This window comes from Hyla sarda, chromosome 3 (genome assembly GCF_029499605.1).
Source record: "Hyla sarda isolate aHylSar1 chromosome 3, aHylSar1.hap1, whole genome shotgun sequence".
Lineage (NCBI taxonomy): Eukaryota > Metazoa > Chordata > Amphibia > Anura > Hylidae > Hyla > Hyla sarda.
In genome coordinates, this window is record NC_079191.1 from 205,870,177 (window position 1) to 205,886,630 (window position 16,454).

Here is a 16,454-nt window from a genome sequence, read left to right on the forward strand (position 1 = left end):
TCTGAAGTTTTTATTGGTACCATTTTTGTATTGATCGGACTTTTTGATCGCTTTTTATTCATTTTTTCATCATATAAAAAGTTACCAAAAATACACTATTTGAATTTTTTTGCACGCACGCCATTGACCGTGCAATTTAATTAACAATATATTTTTATATTTTGGACATTTCCGCACACGGCGATACCACATATGTTTCTTTTTATTTACACAGGTTTTTTTTATGGGAAAAGGGGGGTGATTCAAACTTTTATTAGGGAAGGGGTTAAATGATCTTTGTTAACTTTTTTTAACAAGCGCTATAGCACTGCACACACTGATCTCTTGTGCTGATCCCTGCAAAGCCATAGCTTTGCATGGATCAGCGAGATAGGGGCTCGATTGCTCAAGCCTGTAGCTCAGGCTAAGAGCAATCAAACCCAGATCGGACGCGACGGAGCAAGGTAAGGGGGTCTCCGCTCGCATCCTAGCTGATCGGGACAGCCCGACTGAGCTGCCAGGAAGCGTTTAGTTTCACTTTCAGATGCTGCGGTCAACTTTGATAGCCGCATCTGAAGGGTTAATAGCGCGCGGCACAACGATCGGTGCCGTGCGCTGTTAGCCCAGGGTCCCAGCTATGAATAGCAGCCGGGACCGACCAGGTTTTAAACACCAGGACCGGGCATAGGGCGTACAGGTACGCCCTACGTCTTTAAAAGGTTAAAGGGGTACTCCGGTGAAAAACTTTTTTAATTTTTTAAATCAACTGGTGCCAGAAAGTAAAACAGATTTGTAAATTACTTCTACTAAAAAATCTTAATCCTTCCAGTACTTATTAGTTGCTGAATATTACAGAGGAAATTATTTTCTTTTTGGAACACAGTGCTCTCTGCTGAATCACAATCACAGTGCTCTCTGCTGACATCTCTGTCCATTTTAGGAACTGTCTCCCTTTAGCCATTATTTGAATACCTTACAGCAGGGGCCTGGGTTGGAAAGCGTTTCCACCTTCTTTTGGGTTAGTCAGTCCAAAGTCTATGTTTGAACAATAGATTATAAGATTTAATAAAACATAACTCCCCCCATATATAGAAGACATTACACTGGTGAGATTCTTTTCATTCATATGTTAAAGGGGTTATCCACCATAAGGTGATTTTAGTACGTACCTGCCAGACAGTAATGGACATGCTTAGGAAGGATCTGCACTTGTCTTGGGGCTAAATGGCTATGTTGTGAGATTACCATAATACTGTGGCTAGCTTTTTGTGAACTGGTATTTCCTGTTTCAGTTTTCTTTTTTTGACTACAAATCTCATAATTCCATTTTCCTCCCTCCCACACATCAGCCACCCCAACCATTGAAACATAAATGAGCTGCATCCATTCAAAAGACCTGTGGTTTTCAATCAGGGTGCCTAAAGCTGTTGCATTAGTTCCAGATTGATCTCTCTCCCACCAAGCGATCATCAGCTTCATCAGTTATCAGTTGACTAGTGAGTCAGGCCACATTGCAACCTGGGAAAAATCTGAGACAACAGTCATTTTGTATGCGGTTAAAGATAAATATTGGGAATAAAATCACATAAGAATTGTGAGAAAACCGTCACACACAGGTACAGACACTATATTATGAACTACACTAACTTTGTAGCCCCTGTAGCATAGTAAAATAAAAACAATTCTAGAAGACCCGTTTAGCATCAAGATGTACATTTTTATTGGAAAAATAATAGTGTTATATTTATAAAAAATAAATAAAAAAAAAGGTGGAAAATAATACTGCTGGATCTATGGGTAAAAATGAGGTGTGTTTGTACTTCCCAGTTAACAGAAAGGTTGACATGTTTACATCAAGGCTCTATCACTCAATTGTAGATCCTACGAGGAAACCATAGCATGTATATTTTTCAAATAAGACATATTGTACCAGACATGGTAACTATGTATAAAACACAATTTACACAGGGGTGAGAATTCTTATTTGACAAAGGCCTTGCATGAATAGAGTAAACATGTTGGTTTGCTGGACAGGATTTTAATAATAACAAACACAGTGTATAACCATATAAAGAGAATATATAGAGAGGAAATTCCAATAGTCACTAAATTCTGCAGGAGAGCTGTGTTGCTTCTGTCAGTTCCTTGGTGGAAACATCCCGAAGAGCTTCTCTAGAAGGTTGACTCATTATTCTCCTTGTTTCTTAGAATTGATGTTAAACAGATAAACTGTATGTAGAAGCACTTAATAGTAAGGCCTTATTCATACCACGATTTGTGCTCAGATACAACAAGAAACTGTCACATGATATGGCAACATATCCGTGGTCGGACAGGCACATGCCCCATCTATTTTAACAGCCCAAGCATAGTCAGCTAGCAACTACTTTCAGGTAATTTCCCAAGCATATATAAGTTTTAGCTTGGACTATTATACAAGGCTTGTAACAATTTTTAGTTTGAGACAAAACTCAATTGGGAAAATTACCTGAAATTGGCACTAGCCAGGGCTCAAGTCCTGCAGGAACTCATGGGAACGGAGTTCCTGCACTTTTTCCACAGCAGGAACTCAGTTCACATTAGCAGGCGTCCGGCAGGACCAGCCCTTAAAGGGGTACTCCGCCCCTAGACATCTTATCCCCTATCCAAAGTATAGGGGATAAGATGTCTGATCTCGGCTGTGGCACAGCAACAAAAAAAAAAAACACATGGCATACCATTTTGGAAACTAGACCTCTTGAGGAACGTAACAAGGAATAAAGTGAGCCTTAATACCCCACAGGGGTTTCCCGACTTTTGCATATGTAAAAAAAAAATTATAATTTTTTCACTAAAATGTGTGTTTCACCCCAAATTTCACATTTTTGCAAGGGTTAATAGCAGAAAATACCCCCTCAAAATTTCTAACCCCATCTCTTCTGAGTATGGAGGTACCCCATAAGTTGACCTGAAATGCACTAGAGGCGAACTACAATGCTCAGAAGAGAAGGAGTAATATTTGGCTTTTTGAGAGCAAATTTTGCTCGGGGGGGCATGTCGCATTTAGGAAGCCCCTATGGTGCCAGGAGAGCAAAAAAAAACCCACATGCCATCACATTTTGGAAACTAGACCCCTTGGGGAACGTAACAAGGGGTAAAGTGAGCCTTAATACCCCACAGGGGTTTCACGACTTTTGCATATTTAAAAAAAAAAAAATTTTTCACTAAAATGTGTGTTTCCTCCAAATTTCACATTTTTGCAAGGGTTAATAGCAGAAAATACCCCCCCAAAATTTGTAACCCCATCTTTTCTGAGTATGAAAGTACCCCATAAGTGGAGCTGAAGTGTACTGCTGGCGAACTACAATGCTCAGAAGAGAAGGAGTCACATTTGCAAACTTTGCTGAAATGGGGGGAACATGTTGCATTTAGGAAGCCCCTATGGTGCAAGGAGAGCAAAAAAAAAACACATGGCATACCATTTTGGAAACTAGACCCCTCGGGGAACGTATCGAGGGGTATAGTGAGCCTTAATAATCTTCAAGGGTTTCACGACTTTTGCATATGTAAAAAAAAAAAAAAGAAAATTTCACTAAAAAAGTATGTTTTCACCTACATTTTACATTTTTACAAGGGTTAATAGCAGAAAAGACCCCCCACAATTTGTAAATACATTTGTTTGGAGTAAGGACATACCTTATATTTTGACGATTTTGGCTTGGTGGATGCACAGCGGGTCTTCCTGGAGTGGGAGGGCAGTCAGGGGCCTTGAGCTTCATATGGAGCCAGGATGCGGGACCCCCCTCAAGGACTGTTAATGGGGGGAGCACTGAGCCCTAAAATAGGGGAACACTAGGGGGGACAACGGGCCGTAACTGGGGTAGACAGGTGGGGTACAGAGGCCCGTAATATGGGGTACAGTGGGCCAGAAAATTATAAAACATAACAAAACAGGATATGTTCCCAGAATGAGGACCCAGAGCATAGCCAAAACTAAAAAAAAATATGCCCGCCCCAAACCCTATGCTCTGAGTCATCATTCTGGGAACGTGATGTGTGTGGCCGTACCTAACCTGTTGCCTCAAATGCACACCCGCTCAGGTGGAGAGAGAGTGCTGCACATTTGAGGCAACATAAGAAAGTCCCCGATGATAGTGACTCAGTGACCTATGACCCATTTCTGAAAAGACACCCCCAGAGGTCTGATCATTTTTTTTTTTTTTCAGTTTTTTTGGGCAATTTAGTGGTTTATTGGGGTTAAAATTTGGAATGTACTCTGGACTTTGTACATTGGTCAAATTATGGAAAATTAAAATGTAAAGGGAAAATTTAGTGCTCCATGGAAGTGTGATACTCCCTGAAGCAGCCTATGCTGAGGCCCGGATTATCTGGGCATGTGTCACACTGATACGTGGTGTCCTTCCGTCTCCCCTTCTTGTGACACACTCTGCATCTTTTCTGGGATCGTCCCGACTTTCAACTGTGGGGGATCACACCTGGAAAGTTCTAGCCTGGGACGATCCTGGCGCCTACAACTCCAGACCCTTGGGAAGTCCGGCCTGATCTTTCCCGGTCGCCAAAGATCAGGAACCTTAGGACTTCTTCTTGGTACTGGAGGAATGTCCCTGTGTTGCCAGCATACTGGGATAGTACAAAAGCGTTGTGCATGGCAACCTGTACCATGTAGACCGCAACTTTTTTGTACCATGCCCGTGTTTTCCGCATGGCGTTGTATGGATTGAGGACTTGATCTGAGAGATCAACTCCCCTCATATACTGATTGTAGTCCAGAATACAATCGGGCTTGAGGACCGGTCCCACGGTACCTCGCACAGGGACAGGGGTGTTGCCATTCCCATGAATAGTGGTGAGCATAAGGACATCCCTTTTATCCTTATACTTCACCAACAACAGGTTATCATGGATGAGGGCACGGGACTCACCCTTGGGGATAGGAGTCTTGACCAAATTTAGAGGGAGGCCTCTCTGGTTCCTTCGCACGGTCCCACTAGCGGACGTGGATCTGGCGGAAAGGGATTTGAACAGAGGGATGCTGGTATAAAAGTTGTCCACGTACACGTGGTAACCCTTATCCAGCAATGGGTGCATAAGGTCCCAAATGAGTTTCCCGCTAACACCCAGAGTGGGGGAACAATCTGGAGGTACAATACGGGAATCTCGTCCCTCATATACTCTAAACCTGCAAGTGTACCCGGAGGAAGCAGGAAGCGAGTGAGCGAAACGACGTAGGGGTAGGCTTCTGACCTATGTAAGTATAACTGGGTGTCAGTTGGCTAGGTGCATGGACAATCTTATATGATTACTTCTATCACATGGACAACCGATGCTCCAACTCTCACTGAGGTGGTTTCCTTCCCCTCAGATATGTATGGTTAACATCCTTGTTTCCCTGCATTTTTACTGCCGATAGCACTGGGCAAATGACACTTTACTAGCTATGCTTTTATATATGTCCTTTCTGTTTACATTAGTGTACTGGGTTTACTGAGGCATCTATAGGTGTATCCTTATATATATGTACTGTGGCTTGCCTTTAAGTCCACCTTTTATTGAGTACCATATGCCTATACTTATGTGCCATTCTATGCACCTATTGGACATTATTTGATATTTGTGTTCGGAGTCTTTTTCTTTCTAACTGCTGCTGATTTTTATCATGTTTTATCTTATTTGATTATAATAAAGATGTATATCTATTCATAACATTGTGTCAGTTTGGTGCATTTCTATAGGTTTTCTAGTATTTTTGGGCACCAAACATTGGTCTAAACCCTGTTTGTTTTTGGCCATAATTTATTGGTTTATATGCCGCATTATCTGCATAATGCAGGCATGTCCGAATGGCCTCAAACTGCTCCCGTGTCATCGCCATACTGTAAAGCGGGGTCTGATAGAGGACGTCCCCGCTCCAGTAATGACGAGCACTTGGTTTTTTGTCCAGGCCCATATGCAGCGTGAGGCCCCAAAATGTCCTAATTTCCGCTGCATCAATGGCGCGCCATTCATTGGACCTGGCCAAAAACGAATCTGGGTGGTGGGCAATGAACTGCTGGGCATACAAGTTTGTTTGCTCCACCATTAGATTGACCAGGCTGTCACTGAAAAAAAACTTTAAAAAGTCCAGATCAGTGAACCCAGCCGTGCCAATCCAGATTCCTGAGTCGCCAACAAACTCAGGAATCTGTGGCTGATAACCCTCTGGGGGGCTCCAGACAGGGTCATCGGAAGAGGGCTCCGGTGCACTTGTCTGGGGGGCCGGACTCCTATTACGAGCGGCTTTGCCACTCGTACTAGTGTCGGCCACTGGGTCACTCTCATGGGGGGTGCGTGGCCTCGCCTGGCGGCGTCTCTGCCGCCGTACAGGGGATTCATCATCACTACTAGATGAGGAGGAGGACGATGAAGAACACAAAAATGTAGGATCCTCATTGTCCTCACTGGCAGATTCGGAGTCGGAGTCTAAAAAAACATAAGCCTCCACTGCCGAAAATGCCCGGCGAGCCATCGCCTTTTTTCTACGGTGGCGGGGGGAGGGGCGGTGGCGGGGGGGAGGGGGTGTGTGCGGGGGGGGGAGTATGTAGTGTGGTGCTTGGTGTAATACTTTATATAACGGTAAGTGATTATCACTCACACACCGTTATAATGGAAGAAAAAAAAAACACGCTGCGGCCAAAAAAAAGGGGTGGCGCACGCAGCACCCTGAACCCCTAATAGGTCCCGGGTGACACTGATCACAGTACCCTAGGGGCCTATTAGGGGGTCAGGTGGGGGGGGGTTTAACTTTTATGTTACTTTCACTTTAAGTTTACCTACCTTTCCCTGAGGGACACACTTTCCCTGCACTAGGGGGGCAATTGTCTTCTGTGAAGGGGCTCTGGAGCACAGAGGGGGGGTCCCGGTCCTCTTCACACAGCTTTGCCCGCTGACTGAACTCAGCGAGCGCGCAGAGCTGCGTGAGAGGTCCGCTAACCCCTTCTCTGCCGCACTGCTATTGGCCGGACGATCGCCGGCCGATAGCAGCGTTGCTGGGGTGGTGACAGTATTGTCAAAGCTCCCAGCAACCTAAGGTGATTGGCGGTGTATCGTACTCCGCTGATCACCTTCTTTTTTGTGGGTCATCGGGTCACAGGTGACCCGAATACCCGGAATCGGACCAGATCGATTGCGTGATTTCGCAAGCGATCTGTGATGATCGCCGATATGTGGGGGTCCCGGGACCCCCCTCGGCGTCTGCCCTGGATCCCTGCTGAAGGATTTCAGCAGAGATCCGCTTCCGATCTCCGTCGGGTGAGCGGCGGAGACCAGGAAAAGACCATGACGTATGCATACGTCATGGGTCCTTAAGGGGTTAAAGGATGAAAATCTAGAAAAAAAAGATTCTGAACCAAATACAATGTAAAGTATAGGACAGGGATCTTCAACCTGCGGACCTCCAGATGTTGCAAAGCTACAACTCCCAGCATGCCCGGACAGCCGTTGGCTGTCCGGGCATGCTGGGAGTTGTAGTTTTGCAACATCTCGAGGTCCGCAGGTTGAAGACCACTGGTAGGGGAGGTAATACTCACATGTCCCCACCGCTCCGGACCCGTCACCGCTCGTCACCGCTGTCCTGGATGTCGCCCTCCATCGCTGTCATCGCGTCCCCGGGGTGTTCCCGTTGCTCCGGAACGTCTCTGCTGCCCAGTATCCTCGATCTCCGTCGCCGCCATCACGTCACTATGCATGCCGCTACGCTCACCACTCCTATTGGATGATGGGCCGCCATGCGCGACAACGTGATGACGATGAAGGAGAGCGCTGGCGATGCAGGAGATCCCAGCACAGAGCAGACACTGAGGAGGCAGGTAAGGTCCCTCCCGGTATCCTGTAAGCTGTTCGGGACGCCGCGATTTCACTGCGGCGGTCCCGAACAGCCCGACTGAGCAGCCAGGTTAGTGTCACTTTCGCTTCAGATGCGGCGGTCAGCTTTGATCGCCGCATCTGAAGGGTTAATACAGGGCATCACCGCGATCGGTGATGTCCTGTATTAGCCGCGGGTCCCGGCCGGTGATGTCCGCAGGGTCCACCGCAATAGGACTGGGTTTCAATGTGTATTTGCCGTATTTACCAGTTTTGGGGAAGAAAAAGTGCGTCTTATACAGCGAAAAATACGGTAACTTGAAATGAAATGATTATGCACTAACAGAACAGATATAGGAAGCACCCTGCAGTGCTGCTTTTATTACGATTACTGTGTTTGTGTGGTTCTACAGTCTCACATAAGTGAGTACACTCCTTACATTTTTTGTATATATTTTATTATATCTTTTCATGTGACAAAACTGAAGAAAGGACACTCTGCCATACTGTAACATAGTGAATGCACAACCTGTATATCAGTGTTTAATGTTGTGTCCCTGTAAAAGTAAGTCAACACACAGCCGTTAATGTCTAAACCTTTACAACAAAAGAAAGTACACCCCAAAGTATTATTGGTTGCTATGGGCAACTTCTCTACTTTTCCTCTGCACAGGTTTTGATCAATCTTCCCCAAAGTGTCACTATTTTGTGCGGTCACCATTATTTTCCAGCACTGCCTTAAGCCTCTTGGACATGTAGTTCACCAGACCTTCCTAGGTGGCCACAGGAGTCCTCTTATCGAGAACATCACAGAGCTGATGGATGTTTGAGGCCTTGCGCTCCCCACCTCCTGTCTGAGGATGCCCCACAGATGCTAGGAACAGGTATAAAATTAAGTAGGGAACAAAAAAAAGTGTTAATAAAAAAAATAAGTTTTATCATTTAGATTCTTCAGAGTTGACAGTCTTGTTGATGCTTGGCATTTCCTCACTCAGCTTTAAAATGGTGGGCACTTGTACAAAAAAAAATATTATATATATATATATATATATATATATATATATATATATATGTTACAATATATTGGAGTGTGGAGTGTTGGACCCAGAGCGGAATTCCAGGATCTGCAGTTTGTTCCTTTCCTGGTGACTGTGCCCTTCTGTTGCCCATTGTTTGCCCAGACTCTGGATCACCCCCTCATCCTATGGATTGTGTTTGCTTTGTGATTGTTGTCAATAAACCTGGTGCTGTTCTCCCATCTCTGGCACTGTTGGTTGTGTGAAAATCCCTAAGGGGTGAACCCCCGTCACAACTGTACTCTGTCTTCTGCTTGTGAGCTTATATTTGCTTTTGACCTGATAAAGGGAGTAATCCCGAAAGCTTGTCCCTACAAAATTCTGTTATTCCAATAAAAAAGGTATTACAAGATACTGCAACATTTGTTGATTTTGCATCTCTCTCTCCCTCTCTCTCTCTCTCTCTCTCTCTCTCTCTCTCTCTCTCTCTCTCTCTCTCTCTCTCTCTCTCTCTCTCTCCCTCTCTCTCTCTCTCCCTCTCTCTCTATATATATATAGAATGCTTCTTTAAATACAAGCTTATGAAACTTATTGTTTATTTTGTAGTCTCAGACGCCTTACTGGACATATCAATAATATATGGTGCAGTTAATGGATATTAATAACAGACAGTGTTTTCATTCAAGGTTATATACTAAGGCTTAAATGTCCAATGAACTGACAAAAGATATTGGAAGTTGTATACTTTATCTTCATAAAATACTTTTTTACAAATAGATTTGAAATTGATTGTTTTCAAGACAATGACATTTTGTAAAGGTAGAAATAGATGAAAATGGGCAGCATACAGACTTCATGTAAAGGAAAATCTGTCCTTGAACTAAATGTAGAGGTTCTTGTGCTCACTAATCAAAAGGAATAATGTTGATCTAGAGTTGTTTAGAGCTCAAAGTCTTAAATACATAAAGCACTTCACTTGAGAAGCATTAAGTAAAAAGAAATATGTAGACCTGTGTTTATATTTTGCAGCAAAAAGCAAGAATGTTTCATGTGCAGTATAAAATAAAATGTTACAGTACATTCACTACAGGGATACTAGATATTAATTAGTATTTATAGAGTTTATATAATAGTTCTGTACATTAAATCACGTAGAAATATTCTATTTAATCATTTAAAAAAATAGACTCTATAAAAACATAGAAGCAGTAGTAGAGCTTAACCCCTTAATGGCCAGGGATGTAAATGTATGTCCTGGTACTTTGCGCACCAGGACATACATTTACGTCCTGTACATGACCGCAAGCATCAGAACAGTGCTCGCGTCATGCACTGCAGGTCCCGGCAGCAGCCAGGGACCCTCCGGTAATGGCGGTCATCAGCGATTGCGCTGATGTCTGCCATTCACCCCTGAGATACTGTGATCAATACAGATCCCGGCATCTGCGTCAATGGGTGTGTTTAAATGGATGATTGGATCGCCCGCAGCACTGGTGCGGGGATCTGATCATCTAAAATGCCACCGGCTTTCTCCAGGGGTCTTCTGCTCTGGTCTGAGATCGAGCAGACCAGAGCAGAAGATCACCAATAACACTGATCAGTGATATGTCTATGTATAGCACTGAACAGTATTAGCAATCAAATGATTGCTATAGATAGTCCCCTGTGGAAACATAAAAAGTGTTAAAAAAAAAAAAAAAAAGTTAAAATATAAAAAAAGTAAAAAAATTTGAAAAATCCCCTCCCCCCAATAAAAATTTAAACTGTCCCTTTTTCCCATTTTACACCCCAAAAGTGTAAAAAAAAAAAAAAAAAAAGAAATTAATAAACATATTTGTTACCACCGCATGTGTAAATGTCCGAACTATCAAAATATAATGTTAATGATCCCGTACGGTGAACGGTGTAAACGTATAAAATAAAAAGTCCAAAATTGCTGCTTTTTGTCACATTTTATTCCAAATTTTTTTTATTATAAAAAGTGATTTAAAAGTTTCATTTATGCAATGTGGTATAGATAAAAATTACAGAACATGACGCAAAAAATGAATCCTCATACCACCCTGTATACGAGAAAATAAAAAAGTTATAGGTGGTCAAAATAGGGCGATTTTAAACATACAGATTTTGTACAAAAAGTTTGATATTTTTAAAAAGAGATATGATAATAGAAAAGTATGTAAAGATGGGCATCATTTAATCATATTGAACCACAGAATAAAGAACACATTTCATTTTTACCTTAAAGTGCACAGTGTGAAAAGAAACCCCCCAAAAATTAGCAAAATTGTGGTTTTGATTTAAATTTCCTCACTAAAAAAGAGTTTTTTGAGTTCACCACCATTTTATGGTGAAATATGAGGTGTCATTACAAAGTTAAATTGGTCATGCAAAAAACAAGCCCTCATATGGCTCTGTGGATGGAAATATAAAAGAGTTATGGATTTTAGAAGGCTAGGAGAAAAAAACGAAAATGCAAAAACGCAAAAAAATAATAATTGGCCTGGTCTTTAACGGGGTACTCCACCCTTACGCATCTCCTCCCCTATCCAAGGAAAGGGGATAAGATGTCTGATCGCGAGGGTCCCGCCGCAATCTCTCCTGCAGCACCATGGAGCGAAGATTGCTCACGATACAGGGGCTGGAGTATTGTGACATTATGGCTCCGCCCACTCATGCCGCCACGCCCCACCACCTCAATGCAAGCCTATGGCAGGGAGCGTGACGGCCACCATGCCCCCTCCCAAAGACTTGAGGGGGTGGGGCATCACGAGTGGGCGGAGCCGTGATGTCACGATACTCCAGCCCATGTATCGTGAGTCATCAGACACGGAGCGATCTTCGCTCCGTGCAACTAATGACAAGTGGGTGCTGCAGGAGAGATTTCTGGGGTCCCCAGTGGTGGGACCCTGCGATCAGACATCTTATGCCTTATCCTTTGGATAGGGGATAAGATGTCTAGGGAAGGAGTACCCCTTTAAGGTCAAAATGGGCTTGGTCCTTAAGTGGTTAAAGGGGTACTCTGGTGGAAAACATTTTTTTTAAATCAATTGCTGCCTAAAAGTTAAACAGATTTGTAAATAACTTCTATTAAAAAATCTAAATCCTTCAAGTACTTGTCAGCTGCTGTATACTACAGAGAAAGTTGTGTTTTTTTCTAGTCTGACCACAGTGCTCTCTGCTGACACCTCTGTCCATGTCAGGAACTGTCCAGAGAAGGAGCAAATCCCCATAGCAAACCTCTTCTGCTCTGGAAAGTTCCTGATACAGACAAAAGGTGTCAGCAGAGAGCACTGTGGTCAGACTGGAAAGAACTACACAACTTCCTCTGTAGTATACAGCAGCTGATAAGTACTGGAAGGATTAAGATTTTTAAATAGAAGTAATTTACAAATCTGTTTAACTTTCTGGCTCCAGTTTATGTTAAAAAAGTACCCCTTTAAGCCTATTTTTAATGTATACCAATTACAAAATTCTATACCATTTGCATAGAAGTAATACATCAGTTTTTGAATGTACATTTCCATCTATCTGGGAAGTAAATAACTAACTCCTTAAGGACGCAGGGCATACATGTACGCCCTGCGCCCACTTCCCTTCTTTGACGCACGCTCATATGATGCCCGATGTCCTGATCAGCAGAGAGGATGGATTTCCTGCCTCCTCGATTGGTGTTCTAAGGCTCCAGCCAGCCATGACAGGCTGGAGCAATGGAGCACTGATAACACTGATCATTGCTGTGCAACGGCATAGCATTGAACAGTGTATGCAATATAATGATTGTATGTAACAGTCCCTATAGGGACAAAAAAAAGTGTAAAAAATTATAATAATGATAAATGTGATTTAACCCCTTCCCTAATAAAAGTTTATATCACCCCCTTTTCCCATTTAAAATTAAAAAATGTAAACAAAAATAAGCAAATGTGGTATCGCCACGTTCGTAAATGTCCAAACTATGAAAATATAATGTTAATTAAAATGCATGGACAATGGCGTATACATAAAAAATACCAAAGTCCAGAATTGCGTATTGTTGGTCACTTTATAAACCTTAAAAAATTTCTAAAAGGCTATCAAAAAGTCTCATCAAAACAAATATGGTACCGATAAAAACTACAGATAACAGCACAAAAAAATTAGTCCTCAAAATTCTCTGTATACTAAAAAATAAAAAAAATTACATGGGTCAGGAAAGCTAAATTTTAAACATGCTAATTTTCATACACAAAGTAATACATTTTTAAAAGAAGTAAAACAATATAAAACCTATATAATTTGGGTATTGTTACTATTTGGACATACAGAATAAAGATAAGGTGCCATTTTTACCGAAAAGTACACTGTGTAGAAGTGAAAGCCCCCAAAATTTACAAAATAAGATTCAAAATGTGAATGTGACTGACTGATAATGAGCGTTTAGGACACTCAGAGGGGATCCTGGAGCAGCTGACCTCACGTCCATTGAGTGATTCTACATGCCTGCATAGGTGTTGTGCCCTCAGCACAACGCCCTCCGGTAAGCCTTACACTTGGTTTCCTATTACACTTGGGCTCACCTATTCTGACATATTACACTAGGAGTGCATCTCTTTCCTTTTTTTCATACACAGCAAAATTTACAAAATGGCATTTTTTTTTTTCAATTTTGCCCCACTCATAATTATTATTTTTTTGTTTCACCATGGACTTTTCGGGGAAATGATTACATTCATTACAAAGTAAAATTGGTGGTGTAAAAAACAAGCCCTCATATGGGTTTGTGGGTGGAAAAATGAAAGCATTATGCTTTTTAGAACGTGAGGGGAAAATAAACGAAAGGCGCAAAAATGAAAAAAAAATTTTTTTAAAAGGCCTTAAGGGGTTACATTTATTGCAAGTCTTTTCTTGTTCTACCAGAGACTGAAATGAATGTAGTGAGCAGCCTTCAAATGCATGTAGCTAATTCACAACACAGAGCCATGTATGTATTCTGTATTAGACACTTGAATTTACACACTAAGATACATATCTTGAGGTGTATTTTAAGATGATCACTGGAGTCACACTTTAACTGCAATCCTCCTAAAAGAAAAGGAACAGATAAGTGTTAAAAACAACATTACATCTTGGCAAACTGTTGTAAATTCTGTGAACCTAAACTAAATTTTATGTAGTCATAACTAGGGATGAGCGAATCGAATCTGACGAATCCGAATTCATTATGAATTTCAGGAAAAATTCACTTTGCAACTAATTTGTATATTGCCGCAATTTGATTGCACAAATCACTTCATTAAACTCCATTTAGTGCGGTCCAGGCTCCAGGGCATCTAAAATGGCAGATCCACATGTGAGGACATGGGGCAAGGAATCCTGGGAAGGCGGCAAGGCGGAATCACATGCAGCATGCAGCCTATTAGCAGCCAGCCACCCCTGTGATGTCACAGCCCTATATAATCAGCAGCCATCTTTTGGCCAGTCACTTCAGCGTTTTATTTCATTGAGAACGTTGACTGCAGGGAGATATAGAGCATTGTGTGTGTTTCACAGAAAAACACCTTTACAGCAGCGATTCACCACAAGCCCAAATCACTGCATAAAAGTACTGTCAGAGAGAGGGAGAGAAAGTACACTTTTGGGTGTAATACACAGTGACTCCACTGCTGCAGTGGGGTGCCTAATAGCACGTCAATCAGCAGGTAAACAACAGTACTTTATGCAAGTCCGGCCCCTCGCCAGCTTTATTAGACAGGTTGCAGGATAAATAAAAACATAAGACAGAACCAAACAAAACCCTAAACCGTCTAGTCACTATCTAAACAATCCAGCATGCCCTGACTACCAACTGGTGGGCTTTTCCCGGGCCAGTTAAACTTATGACTCCTGCAACCTTCGACTCACTGTTCACACACAGCGTTTGCAACCTCTTGCTGTATGTCTCGTCTACACCACTCTTTAGGGACACTCAGGCTGTGTGTTCCTCAGCAGGACCCCTGCCTCTCCCTACAGCCTCCTTGCTGTCTTCTAGGGAGAGCCCAGATTATTCTGTTTGACTTCCTTTTAGGGTGCTTTCCCACCTGACGTATACGCATCGTATTTCACGCTGCGCAAAATTTGCGGCAGCAGCGGGAAATACGCTGCATATTCCTCGCTCACTATACACACAGGGCTTTCCGGCGGCAGCCCTATGCGTGTAGTGAGTTTTGGAGGCGGGCCGTGTGCCGACGTAACTGTGACCCGCAGCTCCGCCTCCAAAACTCACTGCACACATAGGGCTGCTGCCGGGAAGCCCTGTGTGTATGGGGAGCGAGGAATATGCAGCGTATTTCCCGCTGCTGAGGCAAATTTTGCACAGCGTGAAATACGCTGCGTATACGCAAGGTGGGAACGCACCCTTTAACACACTTCCCCTTTCTGCTACCTCATTAATTAGGCCACAGATGAAGGTTTCTCCAGGGTTAGCTAGGGAAATACACCTTTTCCTTGCCACACCATCACAAGCCCTATACAACTTTAAGCTGAGCATCTTTTCCAGCTCTCATAAGTGTAAACTGTAGTACACCTACGTGGTGTACATTGTTTTGTCCTGAAAAAATAATTTGGGCCTAGTTACTGTGAAAGGCCAGCTAAAACTACACCCTTGTTTCTGTAGCCTGTTAAAGTTTTAAGCGGAGCATATTGTCCAGCTCTCATAAGTGTAAACTGTACATACACCTACGTGGTGTCCTTTATATATTTTATTTATATTTTATTTGGGCCTAGTTATTGTGAAAGGCCAGCCAAAGCTACACACTTGTTTTTGTAGTCTAATACAGTTTTAAGGGTAGTGGAGCATATTGTCCTCCTCTCATAAGTGTAACATATACGCACTAGGCTGGTGTATAAGTATGTCAGACAGAGAAGTGCCAGGACGTACACAGAGGAGTGGCAGAGGCCTAAATTCATCAGGCAGAGGTTGCAGCAGGCTAGGGGCAAGTGACAGCAGGATTCGCAATGAGAGGCCTGAGCTCCCGGTATCAGCTAGCGGTCCTGTCTCAACCAGCAACCCATCTGCCGTTATCGATTAGTTAACTCCTCATCCACTTCATCACAAGTGACATCTGACACCCCCAGTCAACAGTTTGTGGCTTCCTCAGACACAACCCTCAGTTGGCATGGTCCAGGAGCAGTCCCTGTCCTCCCATTGCATCTGTCCTATGCCGTTCCCTCCCCCACAGAAGTATCGTATGCTGTGGGTTCAGCTCCACTATTCAGTGAGGACGATCTACTAGAGGACAGTCAACAGCTACTGCCCAGCCAAGAAGGGGAGGAGACATTGGCCGCTTCCTCCACTAGATGGGCTAGTAGTGATGAGGAAAGTGGTGTGGGAGGTTGTGTTGCGAGTATTTAGGCTCCTAAAGCAGACACTGTTGAGGAACCTGAGGAGGATATCAGTGACGTGCAGACACAACTCGATGATGATGAAGCCAACCGCACTTGGGAGCCAGGCGCACAAGGAGCTTCATCATCATCAGGAGAGTTGCGGGTTGCCCATGAGGCCGCAGCTGAGCCAGCAAGGTGGTAGCATGGTTGGCAATCAGCATGGCAGCAGAAGAGGAAAGTCTGGAGCCAAATGTGCCCCGGGTAGACCACCTGCTT